The sequence below is a fragment of the Pempheris klunzingeri genome, chromosome 6 (assembly GCF_042242105.1).
Source record: "Pempheris klunzingeri isolate RE-2024b chromosome 6, fPemKlu1.hap1, whole genome shotgun sequence".
NCBI classification, from domain to species: Eukaryota; Metazoa; Chordata; class Actinopteri; order Acropomatiformes; family Pempheridae; genus Pempheris; species Pempheris klunzingeri.
The window spans coordinates 11,149,660-11,164,840 of NC_092017.1; positions in this window are offsets into that span (position 1 = coordinate 11,149,660).

Here is a 15,181-nt window from a genome sequence, read left to right on the forward strand (position 1 = left end):
AAAGAGGGAGAGATTAATTTACAAATTGATGCATGTGAGGATTCAGCATTTTCTGTCAGGGGCTGACAGATTTGTTCAGTTTGTTGATCTATCGTTCCGTCTCCGAGGTTTTTTTTTCCCTTTCAACCATCCAGGAACATCAGGGAAAAAAAACCAAACAACCTCTAAATCCGATCCCATCTTGTTCTGTATGTCGGCGCATTATATAATCCTTTCTTCTCTGCAGGCTCCGGGGCTCCCCTCACACGGACAATCACTGTAGTGGATTCTCCTCGGGTCTTTGGAGAGCTGCGGGGTAGCGAGTGTCAATAGAAGTGGAGTGTGTAAGCGTGAGAGATGATAGACTGAGGTTAAGAGGTGTCAACACAGAAAGAGAGAGGGCTTGAGGACTCTTCACCAGAGCCAGCCTGACACTCTGACACTCTCCTCAACCTCTCCTCTGATTAACCACTCTAAAGACGCCATTGAGACACAGATGCTTCACACGGCAACAGGCAGAGACACACACATATACATGCACATACACGCCACGCGGATTCGTCCACACGGTCTTTACGAATCCCACTCCCTCTCCTCAAAGTCACCCACGTCTCCGTGAGGTTGCATTTCATCTATGTGTGTCAGACACACATCAGCTCTGAGGTGTGGAAACCTGAAGATGTGTTGTTCACAGGCAAAGAAACTCTCTGAAAGGTTCTGGCAGTCAGAAATGGATTTGTTACACCTCTGATGTGCTGTATATGTTCAGCCAAGTGTAAGAAACAACAGTGCCATCCCACAGGGCTTTGCACCTGTCAGGTGATGTAGTGCAACATACAAACGGCAGAACACACACGGACATACATTGTCACTCGCGTGCACAAGCACACACAGTATAACGCTGCATCCATCGGGCTTGTCCATCTGTGTGACCCTCGGCCTGGACACAACACTCATGTACATATTGGGAACAGTTTAGCAGTTTCTACCACTTGCTAGTTTTCTCCATCTTAAGAGGGCTTAAGAAGACAGAACGCACACAATATATGTCTTTGTCACTCAAACTTCTCTGTAGTTGTTCGTCATGTTTTTATCTCCTACAACAACATGAGATCGACACATGAGCTCCACTAGCTCAAAAAGTCATTCTCTTGTTGCATTTCACCGATGCACACCGGTGGTTTTGGTTCGCTATAGTTTTCTTTTCTCTACAGGGGATTTCCTATTTTTACTTTTTTCAAGGTTCCTCATGACGACTACCCACAATTTATTCAAATTTTTGCCTCCATTTCATTTGTGCATTGCATTGTGGGAGAATATCATCCACTGACAGCACAATAAAATAAAAATCAACCCTATTTAGTATGCATATTGTCTTGTTTGAGTTTACGAGAGTTAATTTTGCCACTTTTCCAATATTAACACACTACATGCTCGAAACCTGTGTAGGAATAGTGTATATTGTAGAAGTAGTATGTTGTAGCAATTTGGGACACAGACGTGCTCTAGTTTTGAAAACTCTTCTATTTGGCATTTGACTCTTTTACTGCACAAAGACACGTGCCACTTCATTTGGTGCAGATGGACTCAGGCCTCCTTTTCTTTGCTTCTTAGTGTTCAGCATTACGCTAAACAGCTGAAGAGATCCCTGTGACATGGCATCCCTCTCCATCATGCTTTAGCACAAACCAAATGGCATTTCTGAAGTGACCAGACAAAACTGTACAGAAATAGAGATATAATACACACACTGTGTGGGCTATGGATCGCAGAATGTGAGAACACTGCATGAGTCAATACCTAAATGAAGAAAGATGCTGATGTGAACATAGATATATGACTCATATCTGTAAGAGTTGACATGCAGGCGGGCAGGTTCATGAATCTTAATAATCAGAGATGAGAAGCAAGTAGGTTGAATGGTGTTACCAAGATATGTCAGCGTAATGACATGTGAGCATTTAAAACAAATAGTCACGTTGACAGCGATGCATATGAGACCCTGGCCAACTGGTTCCAAAGCACCGCTTCCCTCTCCCATCCCCTCCCTTTCCTCCTCAAAACCTGTGAGGTAGAAAATAGGGAGATATGAAGTGGTGGGGATGGAAGGAGATAAGCTGAGGTGGAGATAGAGACAGTTGAAAGAGGTTAGGGTCATAGCACATGCTCCTCTTGGCCTTCTCTCGCCAGTGTTGTTTTATTAGCCCTGTCAGATTGTAATTTGCCCAACGGTAAACATACAGAACGGGCTTAATTAAGAATTTTTGAACGGGGATACGGTCAAGTCCGGAAACATTAGAGAGATGCAACCGGGTGTCGTAAAGATTGATTGAGACGGAGGATGGAAGGACATGGTTAGAAACAGAGGGTGGAGGGAGGAGGGGCAGGAGTGGTGTGTGTGTGTGTTATAACGGAGAGGTATTCTTGTGTTGCTCGGGGCAGTAGGGTGAGATAAGTTTGGAAAGATAGGGACGAACGATTTTTAATGCATTAACAACCCGGCTGTGTGGGGCAATAACAAGGACAAGATCGGCGTTAAAATGTTTGACATCCTGCTGCGAGATCAATGCGTCCCGGACAGGGCACACAGACGTAGGCTGCATGTACACCTCAACTACCGGCACAGATAACACACACACACATTCGCATATATACACACACCAACCATAACAGGGCACAGAGCATGTGGGTGGGTGCATGAGTTAACAGCCTTCAAACCTCGGGGCAGAGTGTAGAAAATAAAAAACAATACCTATATCCATAACAATATCCGCAGGTAAAAGCATCTTTAAATCAAAACAGAGAGGGGAGCATCTGGAGTTGATTGTTGAGAGCTGTGCAGACTACGTAAAAGGCCAGCAAACTAAAAGAGTAATGAGCCTATCCATATCTCCCTGTGGACCTTAAGTTTGCATTCAATACATTATTTACAGCTGAATTTTTACTGAGGTATAGGTTCCTCTCAGGGGTGTTTACAGACTGGTGCTCTAACTGCTTTCCATTGCCTGCAGTTGAGTTGAGCAGCCTCTAGAAGTAATGCTTCCAGCTTGTTTCCCCATGTTAACAAGCCTGTGTGAGTACGTTCAACATGAGGCTCAGAGTCATTTAAATAGAGCTGTTGGACATCCTGGCGAGTGCATTTGGAAAACAGCAATATAATCACAAATGCGCTTTGTTTTTTGTTTGCCAGATGGATGTTAAAAGTTCTCTCTTTCCGTGCACGAGCCAAAAAGTGACCTTTCCCCTGCTGGTGAACCCATTTCATTACTATCAATAAGCAAGACATATTCCAAATGGTAGTGACACAGATTTAAAGAGGCACAGACTTTGTCAAATGTAGTGTTTTTTTTTTCTGGTGCTTTTTCTTTTGCTGTTCTGACTTGAGTGCAAATTTTTAAGTGAACATTTTGGTCACGGTTGAATGAGGATTCACCCTCATGCCATCCCAACAAAGGCGATACACTCCCGTTCCCAGACTGTATTCAGGCTGCTGCTTAGCATATGTAGAAATTTAAATGTATAGACTTGGCCTATGTCTATACTGTCTTGTAAAAGACACCTACTTCTGCATTTTAACTCCCACGCTGTAGTTTAAATGATAGATATATATTTTATGAAGAGAAAAAGTATAATGAAAATGCATATTTTGTGGGAAAAAATGTGATGTGATTCTGCTACCTGCCATAGCAACACTTATCTAAATGCACCAAGTGGGATTTTTAGGGTTTAGAGATTTACACACTGTAGATAGCAAACACCTTTTACCCTCTTTATTGTCTAAAGTGTGGGATAAAGTGCTGGTATTGCCCTGTTGTGGGTTGCAGGGCCTTGTCACCGCCCAGTTTACTCTCCAGCTTGAGGGTATATTCATGTTCCAGGTTTATTAGGTCTCATTTGTGCTCATTTCAGACGATGATTTGGCTGCACTTACAGGTTAGATTTACATCTGAGGTTTATGTGGGTGAATTTGAGTGTAAACTCAGGATTTGGACACGGCTTGCTTTTTAAAATTAATGTAAGGACATGGCTAAAGAAATTGGATATTGGCAAGAATTCAGAAGTGAAGACCTGTGTTGTAAAATTCAGAATATACGATTTGCTTAAATGTAGATTGAGCGTAGATGTGACGAGGTTAAATGTAATGTCAGATGCAGGATTCTGGTGTAAATTATTTGTCTGTGTGCTGCTTGTGAAGCACTGTCTTCTAGATCTGAAGGATTTTTTTATAATAGGCCCCCCCCCTCCTCCTCTTCCAGCGAGAATACACACAAGCTACTGTAGCCTGAGAAGTCCCTGCTCCCTTTGTCTTTGTAGTTCAGCAGCTCTCGTCCTAAATACTGTAACTTCTGGGAAACAGGGAGGTCTCAGCTCTCTGCTCAGAGAGCACAACAAGCTGAGACTCATTCTCCATCTCTTTATGACGCTCTCTCTCCCTCGGTCTTTGTCTCTCTCTTTTCAAATAGACTATTTGTCATCTCTGAAATAGAGCATTTTAAAAATTCAACCTGGAGCCAACCCCCACCCTAACTCCCCTCTATTCTCACTCTCAATTCCCCAGACTCTGGCCAGCTACGATCAATAGCCTATTGATCAACTCTCTCCATTCCCATTACACACCAGTGCCAAAAGAGCCAACCATTTTCCCTGAAAAGCTGATCTGGAACATATTTGCAATGGTAAGGTTTCTCTAATTTCAGCGGGTTATTATTAAATGCGTGCAGTGTGTGAGTGCTTTGGTGCTCTGTGAGGCTGAGTGGTGAAAGCAGCTGAGAAAGGAAGTCAGTAAATACAGTTACCTTTTAATTGAAAGGTATCGCACTGACGTAAAGTGGAGTATGGTTTTCCACTTAAGTAAAACAGGAAAGGTGAGAGCATTACCACATACGTAGAAAGCAATTCTTTTTCCAGTTGTTTCTACTTCATTTCTCTCCCCCGCCCTCTGTCTTTCTCCTCCATCTCTCTCTTTCTCTCTCTCTCTCTCTCTCTCCATAGACAATGCTACAGGCAAAATCAATACTGGAAAGAAAAAAAAAAGAAGGCATATTTTTAGCCTGTTATTATATGAGCTGTATGAGGAAAACAGCATTTGTGGGAAAGACAGAAATGCCAAGGTGCTGATAAGAGAAAGATTGGGTGGGAGAGCTACAGAAGAAGTGAAAGAGTGAGAATGATGGTGGCGGTGGGCTGTATAAGGGAGAGTCTAATGGAGATGGATCAAACGAAGGTGGAGATAAGATGGGGTAACTGTGAGAAAATGGCTGATGTCTTGACCAGAGATGGAGCTCTGTGTAGCTGGCGGGAAGATGGCTGCAAAAACATATACTGAGGATGTTGAGTCTGTAAAATCAGATACAGATTTATGTTAACTGAAATCTCATTTGGATGTTTTGTTGTTGCACATTTCTTTTAGATTTTAGTGGAGTTTTATTGGTCTTTGTCTCCTTCCTATCCCCTTTCAGTCCTTGCAAGGGTCTAAATCACACTTCCTGCACGATACAGTGACGCTATTAAAACTGTATTCTAATGCACCTTTGCTCCGCCTCTGTGTATGTTTACGAGCTCCGTAGACTGCTGTACAATGTGACTACACCACAGCCCTCACTTTCACTCCTGCTGCCAATGGCTTTCTGATGGACTCCCTCGCTCTAACCTCTTTCCGGGCTCACCTCTGTGCTGCTGTCAGTCAACCTCCAGCCCTCCTCTTATTGGCTGGAGATGCTCTGTTGATCAAATGGCGGGGCCCTCCAATTGGCCAGAGAGCGCAGGGGGGAAGGAAGGAATTGATTTATCTGTGGTATTAGGGGATCAATTAATCCCCATTGTGTGTGCCAGCACAGATAGTCCGATGTGTCTTATTTGGTATGGCTTGTTTCTGCTCGGCCAAGATAAGAGTCTCTCCCATCACTTCCCGCTATGAGCAACAAATCAAATCAAATCGAAAGGGATGACGGCACGCAGAGGGTTCCTCCCCAGGCTGTGGCTGGCTGATCACAATAAGGAAAGGCCATCAATATGAAAAGTAGTCTGTGCAGAATGAATGCCGCTCATTTGAGGGCTGAGATGTCTGTCCTGTTGCCATGGCAATCCAGCGTGAGGATATAAACATAACTTGAGTTGTCTCACGACCCCATTTACGATTGATCAATGACATTTAATTCAAAGAGAAATACAGTGTGCATACAGCTAGAGCAGCAACGATTAAAGGACGTGTTTAAGTCTTAACCGCACGCCCAGATTGAAAGAATTCTTCTGTACACTTTGATCTAACGACAACTCTGACTGAGATGGCCTTGAAAAAAGGTGAATCTATCCTTCAATCGTCATTTTTCAGGTAAAATGGCTGCTCCCAGCCTCTCAAACATCAGATTTCCTGCTTTCCTGTGTCTTATATGATCGCAAATTGAGCATAATTTGGTTTTTAGACCACTGGTCGTACAAAACTGTTTGAAGACATCACCGTCAGCTTGCGATGGGCATTATTCACTAATTTGTGACATTCTAAAGACCACATTTTTAATTGATGGATTGATGAGGTATTCAAAGGATTAATCAGTAATAGAAATAATTGTTACCCTACGTACAGTATATTAATTGTATACTATGCGCATAAAGAAACGGCACCAAACGCTGAGAAACTAGGAGGATTGCAAGTAACATTCTGTACTGCACCTTCCTGAGAGGGAGAGCAATCATAGCTGGGGGAGGAAGGGAGAGGAGTCAATGGACCGATATTTGCCGATAGTCACTCCGAGATGACAGAGAAAAGAAAAGGTAAGAGAGACTAGCATAGAAGTGGGTGCTAATTCCTACTTTTCAGTTTAAATAAAGATTGGAGCTGGATAAAAGCCATTAAGGGAGAAATCAGACAGGGCATGCTATGTAGGACAAGAGCTGACTGCAGGGAGGTGAGTGGTGGGATCGATACTCAGTCGATGCGCTCAACACCCAGCTCTGCGCACACACACACACACACACACACACACACACACACACACACACACACACACACACACACACAGACAGAGAGGGGCATGTGGTATTGCCGGGCATCTGCATGTTTGTGTGTGTGTGTGTGTGTGTGTAGCAGTGACTAATGGAGAAAGAGAGGGAGCCGGGAGAGAAAGAGTGCATGCAATATACAATTAACTCTCTTTTGAGTGAGGGAATATTAAACACAGGCCGCTTGTGTGGACCGTAATTTGTAGTGATAAAAGTATTAAAGTAAAGCACTTGGACAAAGATGGAAGGGTGGACAGCTGCACAGATGGATTTATTTTCGGAGGCACGATACAGTTAACAAAGATAGATGTTTCAGAAGAGCGTCTCCAGCCCGAACTGGAGCCTCAATACAACTGCAATCACTCTGCATTCTCCTCTCCTCTCCTCTCCTCTCCTCTCCTCTCCTCTCCTCTCCTCTCCTCTCCTCTCCTCTCCTCTCCTCTCCTCTCCTCTCCTCTCCAGTTTACCTTCTCCCTCTCTCCCCTCTCTCTCTCCCTCCCTCCCTCCTCTCTCTCTCTCCCCCCTGCCTCCCTTGCTCTCTCCCTCTCTCTCTCTGAAGAATTGATCGACTATGTCTCCTCAATCCATCTCTCCCTCTGTCGCTTAGCAACGGGTGCTCTATCGGGTGTGGAGGGTGGGAGTTTCACTAGGAGAGGGGTGGGTGGGTGAGAGCAAGAGGGGTTGGGGGGGCACGTATGGGTGTGTGGGTGGTGGTGGGGGGGTTAAGCAAAAAGCCAATTGTACTTGATTCCACATTTATTCTGACTGATACATGTTTCCCTTTCATACTCCGTGTGTGAGGTTTTACTACTTGGAGGATGAATATAAAAAAAGATTTACAAGATAACAAAACGATACTAGCAGGGAGTTTTTTTCACCATTTATTCCATCTTATAGGAAAAAAAGAAAGTGTGCTGCAGTTGTAGCACAGCAAAAGATGTTTGATATCAGAGCCAGGATGAGTAGTAGTAGGTCACTGGTTCTGTTTTGTGTATCTGAATGTTACAAATCCGACTGAGCAGTCCATCACTTTCCCTGAAGCTGTGTCACCGTTTCATATAGTGAGGCGCTTCTGTGAAAACACAAAAGCACACTGGTGTGAGCCTGCACCTTAAAATGTATCTATGCCTCCATTTTTTTGTCCGTCTCCACAACACAGAGAAATAAACAGGAGACAGTAAGACAAAACTTCCAGGGTATTTAGGCTCATAAACACAAATTTGTACCTTTTTTCTTTTCTTTTTTTAAATCAATCCTCCGATCTGCGTCTAATCACAACACTGTGACTTTGTAAAGATGCAGAATTATAATAAACAGCTTTTTTTGTCTTGTACCAAATTAAAACAAGTCCATTATTTTGGTGCAAAATTAATATAATGAAATGTGGGGGCATATAATAAACCCCTGTGGCCATGAGAATTATTGTTGTGTACAAAAGCGTGAATATAATGTGAAAAAAAAAAGAAGCTGTTTAAAGTGGTCTATGTACAATCCCTGAATTAACACGCCGAGGGGAATAAGAATAAGCGCTGTGCAAGAAGCATTGTTCTGTTTTTAAGACCTTATCCTTTTGATCTACACTTAATGTCTGATCCCCTTTGAGGAAGATGTGTAGGCTATTCTTTAAGCCTAATAAATCCAGCGTTAGTAGTGCTTAAGAAGGGTAAAATCTGTGTGGTTTAAAACCAGGAGAGCAGGAGGGGAAGAACAATGAATAATGCTCTTAACTACCTTGTGAGATAATACATACGCATTACAATCTTTAATCATTCTAATCTACAATCCATGAAGAAGAGTAAATGTATAGATATCAGGACCTCGGCTCAAAGCGAGGATCATATGCATCCACGTTACTCTGTGATTACCTTAATCCACAGTCTAAAAGCACAAACCTGTGTGTGTGTGTGTGTGTGTGTGTTTGAAGAATATGTATATGTACATAACTATACATTTGGACCACGTGTACTGTGAATTATTTTGATGTGTGATAGCTGTCACTTCATACACACTCACTCATACACACACACACACTCCAGCGTGTACATGAGTGCATATAGCTCACTATACTGCGCTGATGTCGTCACTCAAACACAGACATTTGGTGGGTTGTAAACACGAGATAAAACATTAAAAATGAGTCCAGAGGAGTTTCGGTTCGCTAGCATCTGTACAGCTCTTCGGCCTCAATCAATTGACCTTAAAATCTATTTAAAAATAGAAGTAACATTATCTATCTATCTATCCATCTTCATGAAACTCCTTGCAAATCTGTACTGATGTTTATGACTAGCAAAACAGCACACAGATGACAGCAAAAGATAATCCTGTGATAACTATAGTTTACAATGGAAAATCACACACACACACACACACACACACAGAGCCTAGTATAATTTACACTGCAGAGTCACAAAACACACACACACACACACACACAAAGTAATATCAAGTCCTCTTAAGCTTTTTTCTCTGTTGGCAGATTGATAGTTTAGAACTTTTACTCTTCTTCTCACTTATTTTTAAGTTTAAAAAAGTGCTTACATTTCTCATAATAAACATAAAATAAATACATTCAAATAAAACAGGTTTACCACTGGTTCTCCTGTTTCAACGTGGGCATTTTATTTTAGGTGCAAACATTGTGGCCCCTAATTAAAACAAATAAGGGCGGACTTAATATTCTCAGGCGTTATCTTCTCTCGTTTGTAATTTTTCTTGTTAATTTCTGCACTTTGAGGCCTCTTCATCTGAAGTTTGAGGTGTCCGAAAGAAACCGAAAAAGCGAGTTAATCCGTATAACATTTGGTAATCCAGTCCAATCGGATCGATAGTCTATTGAATGTGTTTGTGATTAGTAGCTCTATTGATCGCAGTGACATCATGTGAACACACCTGAGTGATGGTTATTTCGCTAACAGCTTGTCTGAATCTAAATAAATCTGCGGGGGCTTCAGTGACCCCTTTGTGTCAAAAGATACACAAATATGTTTCCCCCCAAATTGTTATTATTTCAAATCGCGTTTTTTTTTCGATAAAATGGACGACACGCCTTTAATTTGAACACATTTATCCTCCTATTTGACAGAATAGTGAAGCAAAATAGATTTATGACCGACACGGAAATAAACAATAACCTAACAAAATAAAAGCTGCTCAATTGTTTTCATTTTTCCACTCCTATCTTTTTCTTTAAATGACAAACTCAATTTTTTATACATTCTCCTCCTTTATAATACAACACTAAATTTCTAATATAATAATTATTAACGATAGAAACTTAGAAAGACAAATCTTACCGTGTTGATTATTGATCACAGTCTTCTGGAGGGAAAGCCGGGCTCATCCGGCACCTGTTGTCCTAAATATTTTTAGAGGCCTTCTGTATTAAAACGCGTCTATTTCTTCACAAGTTGACTTTAATTTGGAGCGAGACCGAGAGCTGAGAAGAGATGTGCGTCCAATTCTTTGTGCCAATCGATCAGACTGCGGATAGATCGATATGGCACCAGGGCTATTGATCACTACAGTGGGCGCTTTCAAATGCAAATGTACCTAAATAATAATCTGTGGCTACACACTAATTCCTTAACAAACTGTAGGCAAACGCTTTAGAAACACAGCGATTCACTGAGCCAGTGAGTCTTCTTCTTTTTGTGTTTTTATTGTTTTGTTATTGGGGGCGGTGGGAGGGGAGTTAGGGGGCATTTAGGCCTTTTGGATTTGAGGTCTGACTGTGAAACGCACAGGTTTAACAGTGGGCTGCCGTTTAAAGATTTAACAGGACAAACAGGTAACATTCAAACTACAGGGTGACATCGATTCGGCCTGTAGCCTGGTGAAACTTTGTGCAAAATGTTTGAGGGCAAAGCGATAAGTTTAAGGTCTAGTAACAGGGGGAATAAAATAAGTAGACAATATTTAACCACCACCCCCCTCCTCCTGAAAAACAGCACAACAAACACTCCCTGCTTACCAAAATAATAATTTCATGTGGCAACTAGATGCAATTTATATTAGAAATATGAGCATATTTCCACTGTATTTGGGGGTCTAAGATATTAAGGTCAGTCATGTAAATCTCACTCACACACACACACACACACACACACACACACACACACACACACACACACACACACACACACACACACACACACACACACACACACACACACACACACACAGTTACTTAAGGTAGAGCCATAGGCAAACAAGGCAGATGTTGTGAGTATTTTCTTCCAACAAGGCCATATCAGTGTGTGTGTGTGTGTGTGTGTGTGTGTGTGTGTGTGTGTGTATTGGGATGAGAGCAGCAGCGCCCCGTCCCGCTGACTTGCTCTGAGGGCTGATCAATGCGACATTACTAAACACTGCTACTTAACTTTTGCCAATAGCCAGATTCAAGTAAATATACTTTAGAATACATTAAGCGTGATGCATCAGCCACGGAGTCATTCAAGAAGTCATGAAAAGATTAGTCTGTCTCTATCGAGTGATTCCTGGGAAAATAGACAAGCTTATACGGGAGAGTCGACCCACTAGAAACACCTCTGGTTGGCACACAGTGTTTCATATGAATCAAATGGAATAAAAAGGCAGTTCTCAGGGAGGTAAAAATTAAAGTTAGAGCGTCTGGCGCATAAAACTATGTTCCTGTGTAAAATCATGAAGGATAATTTAATATATTTATTATTATGACTTTTTAAAACCTACACATCACATCCAGCGACAACAATAATAACTAGGAATCCTGTTCAAATTTACAATAAGGAAATATAAATGTAATGTGCCTTTTACACTGAGAGTGTGTGTAGCACTCAGCCAAATGAAAAGCTCAGCTTAAACTTTTCAGCTGAGTGCTATGTGGTCATTTCCTGTAATGAAGCTGCCTGTTGAGACACATAACAGGATAGACCTTAACTTAAGCCATTTTAGCAGAATGCATTTTTGGCACTATCGATCCTTCAGCAATGCATTGAGCGAAGCTCCGGGTCCAGCATCGATTAGTTGATCAGCAAACGACAGCAGTGCTTAAAGATAAAAACAAAATGCTTTGGGCCTCATAAAAGGCTTTAATGGCGAATCTTAGCGACCTTAAAACAACTTGTGCTCAACCAAAGTCCTATATAAAATAGTGTAACTTTTTGGAATAGGATCTTAGATAATTAACACATAAATTAAAAGGCAGAAAAAAGAAGGGACTGCTGCACAGACACTGCAGTGCGTGCGTGCGTGTGTGTGTGTGTGTGTGTGTGTGTGTGTGCGTGTGTGTGTGTGTGTGTGTGTGTGTGTGTGTGTGTGTAAATTCGATGCCAACATGGTGCTGTTATTAATATGAAATAAATCACCGGGTCTCTGCGGCATCGCCCCAGTCACACCGCAGATATCGACACAGTTAATATTTCATATTGTATTTGCCATAGGATATGCTTATTTAAGTATTCGAAAACAGTACATTAAAATACAAATTAAAACTGAGCTTTGGGCGGACACATGGATTTTATTTATTTATTTTTTTGGAGGGGAAAAATAACTGGGTTTATTTTGGCTTATTGAGTGAACGATTTGACCAATATGCATAAGACAGAAGAAAGCAGCATTGATTGAAAATGAGAAAGGTGCACTGATCGTCCTGTTGACCCTGCTGGTTTCATCTGTGTGGAGTGAACATGGCCTCGCCTGGTGGAGCGGAGCCCATACAACATATAAAAAGAAATGAGAGAGACATGTGGGAGGTGAGGTGGGTGGGTGTACAGATATGAAGTTTACACGTTCTTGGTGAAAGTATAAAACTTTTCACCGAGTTGTTTTGGGTTGTAAACCCTGGTGAATTAGGAGCACGGAGCCAGCAATGAAAGTTAACATCCATCACCACCGCGACCAATAAGCTGCTCTGGCCGGCTGGCTGAGCACAGATGACGGATTCGCTGCTGTGCGGGCTTCGGTAATTCATTTTCGATAGCAGTGGTTGCTGGGATCAATACAGGGACATTAACCCAAGCGGACACTGCTGTTCTCCTGATGGCACAAGCCAAAAGCCACCATCCCCCGTTGGCAATCAGCAAAGACAGTTTTTAGGGCCATTATTTGGGGGAGAAGAGCAGTGTGCCAAGGCCACTGATATCACAATCCATCAGGGAAGATATGGATGGCCTTGACCTCACTGTTGGTAAACACTGGTCAGGGAAATTATTTTATGCAATTTGCAAATGATTAGTGGTGCCACTTCCTGGATTGTTAGACTGTTTTTTTGCATCTCCGGGTCGAAACCCTAATGGCCTCATTTTCCATAACATCGGTGTAAATGCCAAGGCTTCTCACTTGGTAACAGTGTTCACATAGTTTACAGAGCAACTGGAGGCCCACTGAAGGCTGCTGTGGTTATGCTGGTCACACACACACACACACACACACACACACACACACACACACACACACACACACACACACACACACACATCACACTTAGGGAGACACACTCCACGGTGTGTTCAAGCATGTCTGAAATATGTGACAGAGGCGTTGATGTTGTGATTTTGACTGTTTTCCACCACTCTCATGTGTCACTTGTATCAACACATCTCACCCTATAGACAGCTGCACACACACACACACATACACACACACACACGTCCTGGAATCACCAATTACACATAATAATAACAAAAACAAAGCTGTGATAAATATATTTAAACGTGTACTGCACCTCAGGTAGCTGTTAATTAAAATATGTGGCATTTTGAAGCCATATAGGCACAAAATGGCTCGAGGCACCTACACCACATTATAGCACATTATAGAGAAAATTAATAACGAAATCACCACGAAGTGCTGCACTAAATTATTGGCTGATTGTTGTAACCTTATCACTCTTAGTAAATTGAATACTGGAGTATTGGCCATGGCCACAGCCCATCACAGGAAGCAATCCCTGGAATAAATAACGCTGTATTTATGTGCGTTTATGGCAGAAATGAGAAACTCATTTTGACAACTTCAGTGCAGGTTTATACTCTCAGTTCCCGCACAAAACGCGCGACTTATTCGTCCGCCCCAAACACAATCCAATCCCTCGATCTCAACATGCTGCTATATCGCATCCATATTGCGGGCTCCTGCAACAGGGACCGACTTATCGATACATCTCCTGATCCATACATACTTTGACACTGATGGATTGCTGACCTGGATTGACGTCAGCCAGCACCAAGTTTCACACAGAAGTTTGTGAGGCACGAAATACTGTGTGAGAGTTTGTCTGAGGGAGTTTGATTTTTGTGGCCTTAATCCGAGGAGCAAAGATGCGAAAGGGGTCAAAGCCTAGAGGCTATGATGATATGAAACTCGGCAGATTTATTCAGTAGCATTTGCTGAAGGAAAATAAAATAAAAATTAGAGAAAAAACACTTGTGAGAGAAAGTTGGGCCTATATATAAAGCTTAGAGTCCAGACACTGTAGACAGACTGTAAGAATAGAGACGCAAATATAATTTCAGTGGAAGGCTGCTTATTATTTAAAGTGCCAAAGGTCCTCCGCAGTCTGAATCTCATGCTTAAATATCTCACAGAGTGGGTTATTTGCATCTACACATACAGCAATTCGTTCAGCAGCAGAGGCATCTTAAATTTATGAATAAAAAGTAAGAATGTGCGCTATGACCTCCTCTTCATGAAAAGCTGAGCTCCTCTCATTACGCTCGTGGCCTGTGACACATGTTAATTAATATTTAACCTTCAGGGGAGGCATCACATGCGCCGCTGGCGCCGTGTCAAACGGTTTATCAGAGAAAACAGGGAGCGAGTCCGTCTTATCCATCTGAGTGTAAATGTTGCACACACTGCAGAGGGTCGCGGGTCTGTGTGTTATCTTCACAAGTGTCTAATGCAATCTTTTTCAGGAATTTGAGCCTCAGTGTGCAACATGAACAACTCATGACATAGGGGCCAGTGACGTCAGATTGGCCCCAGACAGGGTGCGCGAGTGCGAGGATGCACCGGCGGGGGCGCGCACATGCGCACAGGCTCGGTCGCGTCTTAACGTGAGCGCGGGCGCGTCAATATACACAGAGCGAGCAGAGCGGCGGTTTGGGTAATAGTAGAAGGTGCTCTACAGCGAGAGAAATCCAGGCAGGCGCACCTTCACACACCGAGCAGAGGTTTGCGGCTGCAGTTTCTGTGGCGGCCGGGACCCGATCTTTTAAAA